Source organism: Pempheris klunzingeri, chromosome 7, assembly GCF_042242105.1.
Source record: "Pempheris klunzingeri isolate RE-2024b chromosome 7, fPemKlu1.hap1, whole genome shotgun sequence".
NCBI classification, from domain to species: domain Eukaryota; kingdom Metazoa; phylum Chordata; class Actinopteri; order Acropomatiformes; family Pempheridae; genus Pempheris; species Pempheris klunzingeri.
This window is the reverse complement of record NC_092018.1, coordinates 17279763-17296799: the sequence shown is the minus strand read 5'-3', so window position 1 is coordinate 17296799 and position 17037 is coordinate 17279763. Positions and strand designations below refer to the sequence as shown.

Genomic DNA, 17037 nt, shown 5'->3' with positions numbered 1-17037 from the left:
CTTTGTGAGTCTGATGTTATACAACTGAGGACTTTGCCCAGACATGTTTTTAACCTGAGCCTCCTTTTGAGTCCATCTGCCTTTCATTGCAGTCATGCGTGCAATTTGAGATACGAGATGAATGTGGAATTTGAATTAGATTAAATTTTATCCAACAATTCACATGCAGCATTTTGCAGTGTTGGGCCATATGGGGACCCTGAACAGTCTGACCTGCCAACTTTCTTCCATGACTGTGGAGACTGAAGACAGACATCTACTGGTAGAATTTGGTACTGACGTCTGGGAAACAAAGGGGCTATAAGCTCACTCGGCTACACTAGCACATCGGTGCTGTGATTCAAGGCCACTACACAAAGCGCTTACATCTTGACATATCCTGGTGAAGTCTAGGATCCTCTCATATTATGTGCCTCAGAGTGACAGCATTCACCAAAGCAGGATCATACTATGGCAAAACACAAATCAACCATAAATCTATTACTTGACCCCTGTGCTCACATCAGACTCGTAAAAAATGTGTGTTTTCATGCACATTTTTGCACACAAACTGTAAAAGCACATATGACAGGACACAGCACAAACACCACAACCAAGTGAACAGGAGTTCAATGTGCAACTAGTGGAGATGTCTTTTTTTTTTTTTATATATATCTATTTGTCCAGAATTGTCTTGAAGCCCTGAGAAAACACTGCCCCCTGACCTGGCTGGCACGGCCAGAATGAAACAGCATGAAAGATGGGCTGGAATGCTGCTGGAGAAAGCAGGGGTTCAACAGCACAGGCACTGAGAGGGCTTAGAAATGTGGAGAGGCAGTCCCTTTGTTGGAGAGGTGTACTTGTGAGAGAACTCTCAAGCAGCACAGGCTGAGGTGATGTCTGGCCTTTTCAGCTACAGTAGTACGAAGAGGACTGTGTGGCTTTGTTTACGAGCTTTATCGCTCTTCTATTAACTGTGTGGGAAGTCTACTCCCATAGCTTTTACACTTTGGTGAGATTAAAGTTGGGAGAATGAGCTGAGATCACTCTTTGGCATGACTACTTCTTACAAGGAGTGTCCTGCTGCTTGGACAAATACTCCATTTAATCTGCAGCATATTCAGTGCCATCCAATGTTCCTCAGGTTTTAATGAAAGACTGATGCATTTAAAATTGTTTATTTCAGTAGAAACATTTCATTCAAGTTCAGTAAATCACAATTTCTATTCAATAGGATTCAGCTACTAAGTATTAATTCACAATGTATTAATTCATCTCACTTTTTCATCACATAAGGACTTCAATCTGCAATCAGCAATCCACCATTTTAAAAATGTGACTACTTGTTTACTTTATGGTGCAAGTGAATACCGTTAAGTTCAGGTGGATTGATTTAAGATGACATCATGAGTTTGTTTCTTAAGCAACAGATATCAGGTATCTTTTTTAAGGCCGTAGAGCATTTTGGAATGAAACTCTTCCCCTCATCTCATCCCCTCCTGTCAACTCCTCCACTGACCCTATTCTCACCCCTCCAGCTCGCCCGAATATCCAACAGGCCCGCACACCCCCTGCCCCAGCACTGTACTGGAACTGGTCTAAAGCTGTCAAAACACCCAGCTTCTCACACTCCCCACGTCCACAGAGAGTTCGCCTCAAACACACACTGTCCCAAGCACTAATAAACACACACGCGCATGCAACACACACTCGATGAAAAACAGTCTACATGCAGCCGCGTACACTGACACAAGTAGGTCAGAGCTGCAGTGGGTCTTCCAAACAGTCCTCCAGCACCATGGAGCTGATAACAGTATCAAAGATTAAATTCTACCTTCAGCCCTGACACTCACACACACACACACACACACACACACACATAAATTATATTCCACATGTATGCATCTAGATCTACAAAATGAGATCATCAGCTTGTTTGTTTGGCAGGAGAATTTGGACATGCATTTTTGTTGTGCAGAGGGATGAGAAAATATGCAACAAGACAGGAATTTAAAATTGTCCCTCTGGGAAGAAAATTTAGAGGGCTAAAGTCAATTGAACTGGTCTAATGAACTGGGAAACTGGCATTCCTACATGAGAACTGATAGAAGAACAGTGGAAAAAATGGCAAGAAATACTCCTCCCCTCCCTCTCTTTCTCACACACACAGACACACACACACACTGGGGGTGAGCCCCTCTATCACTGAGGCCGATAAGATACACATCTCAATTCACCGCCAACGATCCAATGCATCAAAAATACACATGAAGTTTGTGATACAATCCACCCCTATTGCACTGCAGTGCGATTCAACACGATTTGATTCAGCACGGTGAGATTCAACCTGATACGACGCAATTCAACGTGGTGCCAAAGAAAACGTTGCTGTGTAATTCAATATGGTGCAGAGAGTTTGATTTAAAAAAAATTGGTTCTTCTTAAGCAAACAGCAAACATTAACAAGCAAAAAACAAAACAAAAAAAAGTGGCATTTTTATTTCACATTTGTTTCTCTAGTACTGCAACCCAGTAAGCTGATATGTTGTTTCTCTTTGACCTCTAAAAACACCGAGCTCTATGACAAAGAGGCCTTTTCACAAATCCATCGTAGTGCCAAATAATTTTCGAAAATAATTAAATTCATAAGGTAAAAAAAATATATATATATTATTGGCAGTTTTTTAAAGGGGCTGGTTAGCACAAATGCACAACATGGCTTTAAACACGTTACCTAATTTTGGAAGCATTAAAACATATTTATTTAAAGCTGAGACAGTAACCTTTGATTTGCTGCTCATTATAATATTCTAGCATAAATGATGCCAGAGTGAAAAGTGCTCCAACCAACCCCCAGTCTCATTTAACATGGTAGATAACAGAAACAGGGATGTATTCATGTCGTATTGTGCACAGCATTAGTTGATCACAACATATCAGGCGTGGAATGAATCTGCAGATGCTCCGGTTCAAAACTTTTCCTATGAATGTCAGTTTTTAAGCTGCAGACAGGCAGACAAGTACAGGTGCATAAGCGCACACATGACCGAAGGCGTAATCCACTCCAGGCTTACTCCTGGCAGAGATAATGAAAACCGATTTTACTGATGCAAAGATGTCAGAAATGGAGCATTACAAACTGTGAATCAGCGAATGTTAACCTTGACCAAATCTAATCCTAACCTTAACCACTGACCCAAAAATCACAGTTTACCAATTGGGGCCATGACTTTTGTCCCAATTTGCAGAAGCTGCCTCCAACCAACTGGTCTTAGGTCGAGTGTGTGTCCCTGAAAGTGGGTGAAAGTCATACCCCCACACACACACTTTGACATGTAGAAGTGGCTGAGATGTGTTGCCAGAGCAGGCACCCTGGCATGAAACAGAGTGTGTTTTGTAACAGCCGGCCCATTTGGCGATGGACGATAGGCATGTTAGCAGAGTGTGAGTTTAAGTGAAAAACATTCACAGCACTAGATAAGGCCTGAGAGAAAGTACAGAAAGAGACAGACACACATAGTTCAAAAGAGAGAGAAGCCAGGACATTGTTGACTTACTAAGTTATCAGCGGACGGTCTTATCTACAGTCAGGTTGGATAACTCCATGTGTGTGACCAGCTGTTATTGTCTCATTATATCTTAATGAAGCCATATCATTCCGTTGCTCAAAACAAAAAAGGAAAAACACCACAATAGAGTAAAAAGCTTCAGCGCATTACTGTTACTGATTATTTCTTAAATTGTATTTATTTGTAAGTTTAATGCCTTGTAAAAACAGATCCATTTTGAAAGTCCTTTTATGTAGGCTTAATTTCTTTCTTGCCAAAAAGGCTGTGGCACACCATTTTTAATTAGACCTCGCCCTCATGTCTGCATCCTTTTGGAGAGACCTCCAAATCGTACTGCCCAATTTCAAAATTAACCAATTAGCCAATATTTATTTCAAAATTCACAGATCTTTGTGTTTATTTTCATCTTATGAACATATCGAGTCAACCACCCAACTCGTACAGATTCAAAGGACGTGCAAATTAATTCTTAATTCACACAATTCTAATGTAATTCAATGTACTTAACACAGCAGTCATCTTGTGCAAATCATATTTATAAGCTGCTGTTATAAAATGATGAAAAGCCATGAAGCAAAGTGAGATGTGATTTATGAGCTATCAAACTGTGTCAAAGGTCTCCAGCATCACCAAACAGAAGATAAGAGTTAAAACATTTACTGTTAACATACTTGTCATTAGGTATTACTCCCCCATTGCCACCGCATGTGGAATGACGGGTGGTTTGTGAGTCTGACTCCCTGCCTGCAGTTAAGTGTTCACTGACAATAACGCTGATGTATGTTCAGGTCAAGTCTGGGCTGGTGATGATGGGCCATGATGGTGGAATATGTCGAGAATGTAAAGTGGCTTGAGATTCCTGAGAACAGAATGGGAAGGATGGAGGGTGGGATGAGTGAAGGAGAAAGACAACAATGCTTGGGTGTAATGTGGATTAGGTGGGGGGGGGGGTTAACTGCCTGCTGTCTGCCTGAGAATAAACAGACCTCTGATTATGATATTAATGCCAACTTAAATGTTTCACAGTGAGGTGCCTGGCTTTCGCAAAGCAGTGCCTGGAATAAACAAGAACACAGCTCCGCAGATTCCTCACTGTCCCTAAGTAGCTCCCCTAAGACTGCCCATTTAGAGTAATGTGACATCTGGCACACCCAACCATCAGTGACCATCAAGTGCACATCTGCCACCATCAGCCCATACCGATGTCAATTTACCCAAACTTTATTGTGGCTGCGGTCTCCCCGGCATGCTCTCAAGCACCGACAGTGGTTAAAACATCTCACAGTAGGTAACACTTTGGTAAGAGATTCCAGTGATTCCATGGGCTTTCTGTTTGAGGAATAGTTTTCTTGTTGGTTTAAAATCCTTGCCTGTCATTTTAAAGCCAGCTACACTCTTAAGCACAGCCTAAGGCAGGAGAGTCTCTGGGGATAGACAAGGTGGACACAGGGTTTTGAGAAAATGAAGGGTTGAGTGGATGCTCAGAATTCTTGAGTGACACAAATCTTGCGTGATGAAGACAAATTGTACATAGCAGAAATAGTCCCAAGTCATTATATACGGTCTGCATTCGTTTCGGCATGAAGTTTCATGAGCTTGCCTGTCTTGCTAGGGCCACGTTCATGTACAGACACATGAGTACAAGACATACTGTCAGAGTCAACACTGACAAACACAATTTCAAAATCACATAAACACATGCAAACAAATACACATGACCACGCTCTGCTGGATAGAGACACACAGGTCAGTAGAGGTGCCTCTTAAGCTGTGGCTGTCAAGTGGCAGGGCTAATCTTATTAAGGCTCTCTTCAGCTGCAAACTCTTAAAGTGATAGTTCACTTTGCTGGAAAACATCTCAGCATGTCTTTAAAATCTTAAGTGTGTTTCATCTTGCTGATAAAAGTAGTGCCCTGTTTAAGGACCGTTCGTGCTGTATTGTATGGACTAGATGTATAGGTTGCTCACTATAACACTTTCTCCAATTGGAAGCAAAGTGTAAGGTGAAGGAGAAAATTAATATTTGCATTAAATATGAAAATAGTGCATTAATGAAATTCTGTGTAGGTCACGGTTGACTCATAATAAGGCACAGGCAGTAGGTAGTGTGGCTAATGCTCCAGCAAAGTGAAAGATCACTTTAATTACCTTGGGAAGTGAGTGCTGAGCCAGTTAGGGGCTTGGTGTATTCACTGGCTGTGCAGGTCTGAGGGCATTATAAGGATGAGGATGAGCTAGGTGCTTAGATCAAGGGCCTGGCTGGAGATGACGTCAAGGAAGAGTGTGAGAATCAGGTTACAGAATGAGATATACGTGGAAATGGGGATGGAGTTCAGGAAGGCCAAAGCTTGGGCAGAGCTAGGGAGCTGTGAATGCTGTGTGGGTCTGCATTAAGTAACGCATCAGTATTCAGGTGGTCCAATGTTACCCATAGTGAGCATTCATATATCAAAGTAAATGAACAGTTGTATATCCCATAGTTGTTCATTCAGCATTCATCTACTCCTTCCATAGAGGTGCTGGACTACACACCAAACTGCAAAAATCACTCTCTCTGTTCACAGCCTCTTTGGCGATAGACACAATACAAGAATAAAGAATAGGCCAAGGATCGGTACATGATAGTGGGATTCTGACTCACCAGGGTCATGACCATGTCAGACATCTCTGCTACATTACAGCTTGAACAGGTTTAGGAAGAGTAATTCACTGAACACGTTGTCTATGCCACGTCTAATTCAATTTATTAGACTTACTCCCCAGACACACTGTGGCTTCAGTGTCAGTTTGAAATTGATTTAATCCGCCAAATATATTCCTTAGTAAGTTCTTAATATGTCCTTTAGTACATCAGTCAGCAGGGATCAAGGAGGGGCTTATCATGGACTACCTACAAAGTGTCTTCAATGGGAAATTTTGTTTCTGGAGTTTGTTAATATGGTGATAGCGAGGTGAAAGTAAATGGATGGGATATTAGAATTACTTTTCAGCCTATGTAAAGGAGGAGGAAACCCCACGTGGCCCCACACTTAAAAAAGTTTGCATCCTACCTCGAATGCCAGTATGAAATAACATGTCCAAGAAAAGGCCTGTCATTATTATATTATTAATAATGTCATCATTATTGCAACTCTGTTAATAATCATAGTGTGACTGTCACCTCATAATGTTGGCCATAAATTTGCAGGAAGATGAGAATGTGTCACCAAACAACAAAAATACATGATACATCGCAAATTGCTGTTTGATGAAATTATATGTAACAGTATTGTACTCTGTATCTGACCCAGCAGACAACAGATGCCTTAATTCTGTTTCAGTGCATGCACCATTATGGCCAACATCATGCTCTACAGCCCTGTATACTATAAGGCACATTTAAGAGTATTACTGACCATCCTATAATTAATGGGTGGTAAGCGGGCACTTTCTTTCCAATGATTTTTGCAATCTATTACTGGGCTTTGACGCCTCACTGCTACCTGTGGTAATGTTGGGAATGTTGGTAACCTCTCTGAACCTCAGACAGGTCCGCAACCTCTGTCACACTCTGGCGAGGATGTATCAGAGTAAACTTTGGACTGGGGGTGAGTACAGACAACAAAATAGGAAGAGGTGAGTGGGGACACACGAAGCTCTCATTTATCTCATAAAAGGAAAATGTTCTTTGTCTTTGCTCGCGTGTTTGGCATTAACACACAGGGACAGTCATACTCCTTGAATTATAATACTTTAAAAATGTATAACATTGAATGAAACTGTGCAAAGTTGTGATCAATCGAGCAAAGTAAAAATGCTAAAGCTGAGAGGACAGAGATGAATTTGGCCTCAGCACTGGTCAGTCAGTATTCCAGAAACAGCCTGATCAAACAGAGAGTGAAGCCAAGCCAAACATCTCTGGACTTCAGTCTGGCACAGAAAAGAGCTGCAGCCCTGCCGAGAACACACTGCACACAGTCAGTACATCAGCCCAGCACACTCTGCAAAGTACCGAATAACAGAGGTTTCCAATGTTTTTGGCTTGTGACCCCGTAGCAAAGTGTACCTGATCACAGGCTGCATGTATCCATCAGTGATTTTATACCTCTGCCAAAGAGGTTATATTTCAATGTCATTTGTTTGTCGGTCTGTCTGTTTGTGAAAAACTACTGGCCCTATGCTCATGAAACTTGGAAGGGTTTAGCATGGGTCAAGGAAGAGCCCATTAAATTTTGGAGCAGATCCAACTCACGAACAAGCAATCAATAGTGGATCTGGACCACTGGCCTTGGCATAGTGCCCTTGAAGTTTCCATTGTTTTACTTGAATAACTTCTAGAGACTTAAGGAGAAAATTATCCAGTAATCCCAGATATGGAAATAAAATTGTTGAATGTAACTGTAACAGTAAAATATATTATTCTTTTATGTACACATCTTAAGTAACCCAATTTGAAGAAGGTGTGTTAAGGTAAAATGCTAATTTCCACCAATGCATTGTTGTCCTTTTTCATTATGTCTAATGACTAGCATGACTAATCCTACATATCTCTATTGTTATCAGGCTAAGAATTTCAGTATCAGTCTGCCTCTATTTAAAACACAGTGTTGCTCACAGATACAGAAATAGAGAGGGGGGTGTGGGGGGGTGGAGGGGAGGGAAAGAACAAGAGTGTAAAAAGCAAAAATCACAGACAGTCTGAGACACAGACAGACAAATAAACCACATTACAGAGAGCCGAGGCATAACAGGAAAGTCCTTTGTTGTCTCTGCTTCAAATAGCCTGTATGTTGTTTATCCATTCATGTTGCTCTGTTAGTTAGAGTTCCTCATATTGTATTGCACTTGCACAAACAAAAATAAGCCTGTTGTGAGGTGAAAACCTTGCATCTCACAGACAGAGCAAAACAGTAATGCATTTATCTCAATGGCAATTCAGGTTTGATTTTATCCAGTAGGGCTTTGAGTGGTTTTTCTAACCACGAGAGGTCAAAGCATTTTCACTGCAGTGGAGGAGCCATGTACTCCTTCAGCTGACCTGATAACAGAAGCATCATCAGAGGTAGAGATACGATTTTCGCCTGACAGTAATGGAATGCAGTATCCTACATACTGGTTGAATCTGTCAAAATGGAGGTCAACACGTATCTGCAATTGCAGGAATATTGTTAAACAAGATGAACATGCATGCACACACATGTACACACACACACATACAGCTGGTACACTATGCACAGTAAGCATCCTAAAATAGTGTGATGGAAAAATCTATACTGGTGTCCGGTTATTTCCGCACTGCTGGTGATACAGGCGGCATACAACAGTCACCGTGCACTGTGACCACATGTCATTCACTTGACAAGCTGCAGCACAGCCACACAGGCTTGAATCATTTAAATAAGGGCAAGGGGCAACGGGGTGGAAGCTCTTTTGGATGGTGCATTACTGTTGATCCCAGCTAATCCTAACCACTTGTGAACAGAGGTCATTCAGACCAGAGAAATATTCAGATGAACCCAGGGCCGTAGCCAGGATTGTAGAAATACTGATGTCACGAGTCCCCAAAGTCCCCCAAGTCTTGAAAGTATTTAGAGTGGTCATATTTTAAGTATTCACTCAACTGTTTGGCAAATTTTAAATGTAACGGTCTATTGAGTTAGTGCCTGCGCTACTGACGGAATAAGATTCTCATACTCTATGTTTGGCCTAAAAGTAGTCATAAGTAGTAAATATATTGAGTCTAAAAGTACTCAAGCCTCAGCCTATAAACACAGAACAAGTGTATATATTTAATTGTAGAATGTAAAGTGCACCTCAGGTTATTAAAATCCACAAATTCACAGGGAAAAATACAGAGAATGTGACCACTACGCTCTCAATGGTAGATGGAACAGTAGTCTGGCGATTTGTACACAAAACATAACTTGTCCTGAACAATTTTTATAGCTTTTGATTTAATTCAGACTACTGTATTATTGATCACTGAGTCAACATGGAGGTAAAAGGCAATTTAACAGCAAACTATAAGAGCCGTACTGGAACATAACAACACTCAGCAAGTCAATATTTCTGCATAACATGGCCTCTGTTGGGAAATGCATTGCTATTAAGTGGCACATGATTTTAAATAGCATTGATATTGATGGTATTGATTAAATATTTATGTTGAAACGATACGGATGTATTACAGAGAGAGTGAAACAAAAAAAGATTGCCAGAGTGCAAGGCAATTTAAAAATTGTCTATCCTTTGATGACCACGACTGGTTTGCAATGTAATTTATTGTTATTTTACCAGGTCTTCTTTTACCCTGGAGTTGAACTGATTTGCTTTTACAAATATGGCTGATTTACACATGCACAATGAAAGCAGAGAACCAACATGACTTTTAGTTTTATTAAGTTTTTCCTTCAGTTTGTTCAAATCAAGGGAAAGGTCCCTGTAGAGTGCAATACCTAAAAATAGATCCAAGCTAAAACTGGCTAACCAAACCACATCATAAATGGTGGGTCAATTTCAGATTTTAATGGAGGAGCAAACCGCAGAGACTGGAGTCAGACAAGCACTGACTGGGATGATGACAGAGCTCTTGTGTGCAATTTGCTACCCTCAGTTATCAAATCTGATTCATCCATTCTGGTGTGTGTGTGTGTGCTTGCATGAGTGTGAGTGAGAGGGAGAAGCAGAGAGGCAAGAGAGAGTGTCAGTCAGGTTGCATCAGCCCAATGAAACTGCAAAAATCGGACAGCCCTCAATCAAATGAAATGTGGGGCGTTTTTACGAGCGACAACCATGTACAAAAATAAATATGAACGGAAACACCTCAACCTGTGGACACGTACAATCACATGAGCACAAACACAAGGACAATTACTGATTAAATTCCTGTGGTTTCATGAGCACCCAAGTCAAAACTGAAACTGGCCTTACCCCGATTAGCAGGAATGGCACCCTTGGGCGTTTCTCTCACTACAGATTAGTTTAAAGCCTCCAGCTCTTACTAGAGAAGACAGAGACACACAGACTGGCAGGGAGCATACGCATGTGTCAATGTGTTTATGTCTATATGGAGGTGTTTGCAAATGTGGGTTCAGGAGTTCATATGTTTCTCTGTGTGAGTCACTGTGTCTGAATCTGTGTGTGTCTGCTATTGGGTTTGGGTGTGATGGACGATTTCTGGATGCCTGTGATACTGTTTGGATATGTGGAAGGCACAGACTGTGGTGTAAGAAAAAAAATGGATGATGGGGTCCTTTCTTGGTGCAATGAAAGCAACTAACTGCCAAAACAGAGCTATGGTCACAGAAAACCAGAGTTTGAACCACTTGTTCTCCATCACTTTTGGAAGTGTCCCATTAACACCAGCATGCTAAAATCACACGAGGGCAAATGTGTACGTGACATTAAGCATACAGTGGCACCTACCCACAATCACTCTCTCTCCTGGACAAACAAGAAAACATGTGAACAGACTCTCCCTCTCTGCGCCTCCCTCTCTCTCACCCAAGCACGGCAAATCACTGATGTCGCTGAAGGTGCTAATTGGGGTTTCTTAATTCTCAATTAATGAAAGCCACAGCTGCTGAATAGAGCGTGCGATGGGACGTGAGTTGTTGTTGTTTCAGGAAGACAGGTGGATAGACAGGCAGACAAGATGTGAAAACAAACAGGAAGATAACAGGAGACGGCCAAGGCTTGCAGGCATTGAAAAAGAGAGACGCTAGAAGTTACCACTGCGTGTGAACAACACAGAAGCCAGACATATGGAGCAGTTCGGTCACATACAGACATGGGAAGTAGAAGTAGTCCTGCTTGGGATGCAAGGTTACCACATCCATCCAGCTCCGCTCCCCAACTTATGGAATGAAATGCTATCTGTGATTGCAGCTCACACACACACACACACACACACACACACACACTTGAGTACCTTGCTGGCATATCCTCAGTCATATGACTTTGGAGCCAATTCACCCAAGGGGATCAGCTTTCTGCCACAAATGAGAGGAGCAGATGCTAAAGAAAGAGACACCCGGGGATCAAATTGCACACCGAGTGGCACACATACAAAAATATGCAAGCATTATCACACACAGATACACAGAAAGATATATTTGTTGCAGTGATACATCCCCACCACACACACACACACACACACACGAACATAAATAGAGAGGAGCTACAGCCAAGCAGCCAAGCTGTGCCTCTTGGTTGTCTGTGGCATAACTTGCTGTCTCTCTCTCTCTCACACACACACATGAAACAATGAAATGAAACAGACACCAGGGCTGAATATAGATATATTCAGATGTGAGCACTTACTGTGTGGGGGGGTTAAGGAGTGAAAAAAGCAGCAGTAGTCTTTATACACGATTAATGATTGAGAGAATGTCTTCGCTTTAGGGCAAATGTGAATTTCTAGCATTCAAGCCCCTCTTTTTTTACATCAGTCAACCAGCCGTTTTCTTTAAAAGAGCAGCCTTGTTGCTCCTGTTCTACCTCCGGCCGGCGGTAATCTGTCATTCTGAAGCGGCACAATGTAAAACATGTGAGCAGGCAGAGTTTCCTACAGGTGCTAGTGACACAGAACGTGGGGACATAAAGTGACACTTGGTTAATTAATTACAACCCAATACAAAAATGATAGAATTCTTGCAGCGTAAAACCTTTTGGCCCACAACTCTTTCCCCATAGTCTGTCAACAGTCAGGTTGTGTAATACGCCCCCCTGGCAGAGCAGCCTGCCACCCTGTATCTCCAGACACAACCCCCTGTCAGACCCTGGCCTCAGCCCAGCCCGGGGGCTGTCTGAGCGGCCACATCCGGACGAAGACACCCTCCCTGAAATGAACCGGCTCTCTTATCTGCTCTCGTCCGCTTGGCCCGGCCCTGCCCTGTCCTGTCCTCACTGGCGACACAACACCTTCTTATCCACGTCTCTCACCACACACACACACACAAACAGTTCATTCCTTCACAGACAAGCTCTCTGCCATCGTAGAGGTGTGTTTTACTTCCTGTGCACTTCAAATCAGCAGTTGCAGGTGCATGTGTTTGATTTTACATCAGTATTACATTTACTGTTTAGTGGACCAGACTAATAATAACATTTGTTTAGTGACTTTAATCCAGACCAGCTGCAGAGGCCTATAAAGCTAATCACACTCACTCTCACACACATACAGTACAGTAAAAACAGAGAGAGGGAGAGCAGGAGCGCTAGTGACACAGCGCAGCGGATTACCACATTAGAGGAAGTTAAGACAGATGTTCAAAGGAGTTTTACATGTGGAATCAGTTCTGAAAGAGAGGGGGTTTCTTTTTGCTCCGGGAAGCTAACAGAGCTTTTTCTTCAGCCCTGAGCAGATTGTCTGGAGGGATGACAGAGGACGTTAACTGTTTAATTTTCATTTCTTCTATTTCAATTTTTTTTTTGATCAATTTGTTTGTTCAAACTTAGAAGGGGAAGCTGGGGGAAACATGTTAGGGTGAACAGGGGAAATGTTTTGGCCTCTGATGATTATCATGTTTGCAGTCATACGCAACCTACCGCCTGACATACTCTCTCTCGCTTGCTCCCTTTCTCAATTTCTCTTTTTCTGTCTCACTCCGTCAGCGTGCTCTGCTCTAATTTCCTCTCAGCCAAAACCCCTTCGTGTCCCTCTTCCTCAGGATCTGCACTCCTTTTTTGTCCATTCTTTCTCCTCTCCACAGATCAGTTTCTCTTATTTGTTTTCAAACAATCTTCTTCTTCTCTTCTCTTCTCTTCTCTTCTCTTCTCCTCTCTTCTCTTCTCCTCTCTTCTCCCAGCACACAAGGCCTATGTTCCTTAACTTTCCCCTTGCTGTCTCGCTCTGCTTTCTGCTCTTGCACACACATTCTTTGCTCACTGACACCCTGTTTAAAAAACAACCAAAGAGGCAGCCAGCACGAGAGAAACAAACTGTACAGTTGCCATCACCAGCACAATCACTTGCTTCTCTCTCTCTTTCCCTCCCCCCCTCCACATTTTCTCTCCCTCTCCAAAACTTACTTAAGAGGACAAACATCATGTGGTGCTGGTAAGAGAAGAAGACACTGTTGTACTGTGACTGGTGGTCTCTGTTGGGTTTTTTTCCCCCCTTTTTTTATGTGTGAGTGCCTGTGTTGCCATGCAAGGATGCGTGTGCGCGTGCATGCATTTGAGTGTCTCCCTTTGAGGATCACTGCAGCGCTCATAAACACTTGCGTTAAAGAAAACTCTACATATTTTTATACACACATGCAGACATATACATGCATGCACATGTAAACAATACAAACTATCCATCCCATGCACACACTTCACAGCCCCCAGTGACTCTGGATGCAGTTGAGGGGAGACGCTGGCTCGAAGCAGACTTTGTTTTGTGTGTGCTTCTGTGCATCAGCGAGTGTGTGCATGCGACCGAATGCGCAAGCGCATTATTGCTCAACTCTCACAAAGACACAGCTTCTTATATGACTCCCAGCTGTGTGGACTTGGCCCACTAGTCGGCCATCCAGCAGCCAGGAATGTTTAGTGTGCAACCCTACTGGAAAGCCCCAGTTACCCACACATACACACACACACACACACACACACACACACACACACACACACACATTCGCAGCCTACTCTGGATTCAACCTACTCCTCCAAGCAGAGGCAGACAGAGGGACGGGCCTCACCCCAAAGGAAGAATGGTTCAAATTCCACAGCTGATAGAAAAACATGAAGGATTGGGACAGAGCGGAGGAACTGATGTCAACTCTATCAGACCATCCCCCCACACCCACCATCTGTTCTCCGCTCACAGTGTAGGAAAAAATGAAGAGAAAGGAACAAAAAAAAGATAGAAATGTTTGACTCTCGGTTTAGCTGATAGCTGGATGGTGTTTTGGTTGTTGTCAGAGACACCAAATTTTCTTCCATAGTAAGTTTCCCTACGTACATACATGTGGCCTGTATTTCCTTTAGCACATATAGTAACTACAGCAGCCACTGTTTGGCTTCAGAGTGACTCCACTCCTCAGCTATGTCTTCAGGCTGGACTCTCTCATCCAGGCTGCAGGTGGTGGACATATCTGAATCTGCCGAGCAACCTAGACTCTTGCAAAGCACAGATTGATTCATTGACCGATCACTGTATCACCAAAGGGAACCTGATGGTATAAAGCAGAGCTGGACATAACCACAGACAGTTATCTGACTCTGCCTATTTCTAAATATTCTCACACGGAAATACACCGGAGTGTGAGGTTCTTACAGTGGAGCGATAATTTAAGTTTTGATACCGATACGTCACCCCTCATGGTAACACTGTATCCCTTAAATATCACTTTGTGATTATTTGTAACTCAATAAATCTTTTTTTTTTTATTACAAGATGAACCACAGCATAACATAATAATGATGATAACCTACCAAAAAGTAAAACTGCCACATTAGGAGAGAACCCACATGACTTTTATCAGTGATGTGCAGATATTGTCTGGGGTTGACCTAAAGTGACACACCCACATCGACTTTATAGACTTTAGATTTTAGTCCAAGCATTAGACATTAAATTATATAACTTCATAGGTTGTTGTTTTGTTTTGTTTTTTCAGACAAAAGAGTGGTCAAAGACGTCTTGGGTGACATCTCCCCCAAAAAGCTTCACATACAGCTCAATGTCCGGAGCAGAAGTTACAAACCAGGCTGTTGGAAGTTCAGCTCAAACTAAGTGAACCGTTATGCAACCTCTTGCCCGTCCGTCCACATGTGGTCTGCACTGACCACCGCATTAACAGTTTACATCACAAGTTGAAACACAGTATGTGTCCTAGGTCCCGTGGCCCCTACCTTTGAAAAACACGCACCTCTGGAAGCACTTCAGATCTCTTTCGCCTCGACGTCCACACCTCTCCGCCGCTCTTTTCCTTTCAGTTTATTCTGGGCAGCGCTCGCGTCTCCTGCTTCTCCCCCATTAAACTGCAAGGCACACACACACATGCGATCACTTCAGAGCATTTCCCACCCCCCTCCACAGATGACAACATCCAACCATAACTCACACGTTTTAACACTTGCTCCGTTTCAGCCTCGGACTCGAACGTCCTGAGATTATCGGTTTCGCCTCTAAACGCGCGTGTTTGGTGAAGATCTGCCGGAGCTGACAGGAGAAAAACACTCCCGATTGTTGTAGCCGAGAGACGCCAGGAGGAATGTAATTACACAAAGACTGCTGCATATTGCAAAACCTGCAGACATGCTCTTGTTTGCAGGCCCCCGCTATTGTGCTCTGCGGTCTGTCTGGGCTGTTGTCCGCCTGTGGTCCTGATGCGAGTTTTTTCCACGTCCCTTTGTTGTTTCTGTCACACCTACAAGGAGGGAGCACATGGAGGAGAGGACCCTTGCCTCGACTTTCTTTTGTCTGTCTGTTTTATTCTACACAGCGGTGCAAGCTCGTCATGCCTGGATGAGTCTTTTTTTTGTTTGTTTTGTTTTTTTGTCTTAAAAAAATGATTCGGCATTGACTTTACATCACAGACGCACGAGGGATTTTTCCACGAATTGTTATCGGCTCGCATGCATTTCATCCTCACCACATCTGTCTGATCTCATCTCAAATGATTTTCCCCGTTTATTTGAGTCGTTTACTTCCCATGCTAAACATGACATAACCTAAAACAAAAGTCGGTTTGTCTTTTGTTCTACTGCGCCCTTGTTTTTTTTTTTTTTTTTTTATCCAAATCCCCCTATCTCACCAAAATTTCTCGCCAGAAGTTTAGTCCTCGCTGGGGAGTGGGCTGACGCCGCTGTCTCTGTCTGTCTCCCTCTCTGCTCTCCTCCCCTTTCTTTCTCTGGTTGTGTCTCCCAAGCGGTGGCAGAGCCCAGTTTATGTTTCACTCTGGACCAGCCTTCACCCACGGCGCGCCAGCGTCTATCAGCGAGCGCAGTGACGACAGCCTCATTGCTGGTCCCCAGTGCCACACCCATCCATTCATAAAGTAGAGAGGGTGCCAGCCTCCAGCATGGACAGTGCGCATGGCTGGGAGCGAGTGACATATATTCCTGTACGGACTATGGCATATACTGTATCTGTATCTCACATGTGTGCGTCTCATTGTAATCAGGGAATGTAATGTTTAAATGCGTGCGTACAGGCGTAGTTTTGATATTTTATTGCAGGTTTACTGTAATGTTTGGTGAAGATCTGCCATCTTCAGATATGTAAATGGTTTCAATGAGGATGAAACACCTTCTTTTCAGACACATGTGGTGAAGAAAGTGGCCTACAGTGCGGTCTAGACCAGCAGTAGCCAGTAGTTTAGGCTATATGCAGTAGGCTAATGCAGCATAACAGGATATTTATAGTCAGGATAATTAACAAATTGCATTATACCATATGGGGAAGCCTGCGATCACGTGTGCAAAATTAGAGATGAAATAATTTTATTTTTTAATTTTGAGGATCAACTGAGTCTTTAAGTGAAGGCCCACATTTCAAAGGATGATGTTCAGTCTT

The 17037-nt window shown here is 42.9% G+C and overlaps 1 protein-coding gene across 2 annotated transcripts in view; it reads right to left on the bottom strand.

Moving 5' to 3' along the window:
- Positions 1-16336, bottom strand: part of rhobtb4 (Rho related BTB domain containing 4) — a 37946-nt gene extending 21610 nt beyond the window's left edge. The window contains exons 1-2 of one of the 2 annotated variants that reach the window (XM_070834107.1): positions 16277-16336; positions 15372-15500 (exon numbers count right to left, since the gene is read on the bottom strand). The gene's annotated coding sequence lies outside the window, so the exon portion shown is untranslated. The remainder of the gene's footprint in view (positions 1-15371; positions 15501-16276) is intronic. The other variant, XM_070834108.1, reaches the window with a different exon arrangement.
- Positions 16337-17037: the final 701 nt, after the last annotated feature.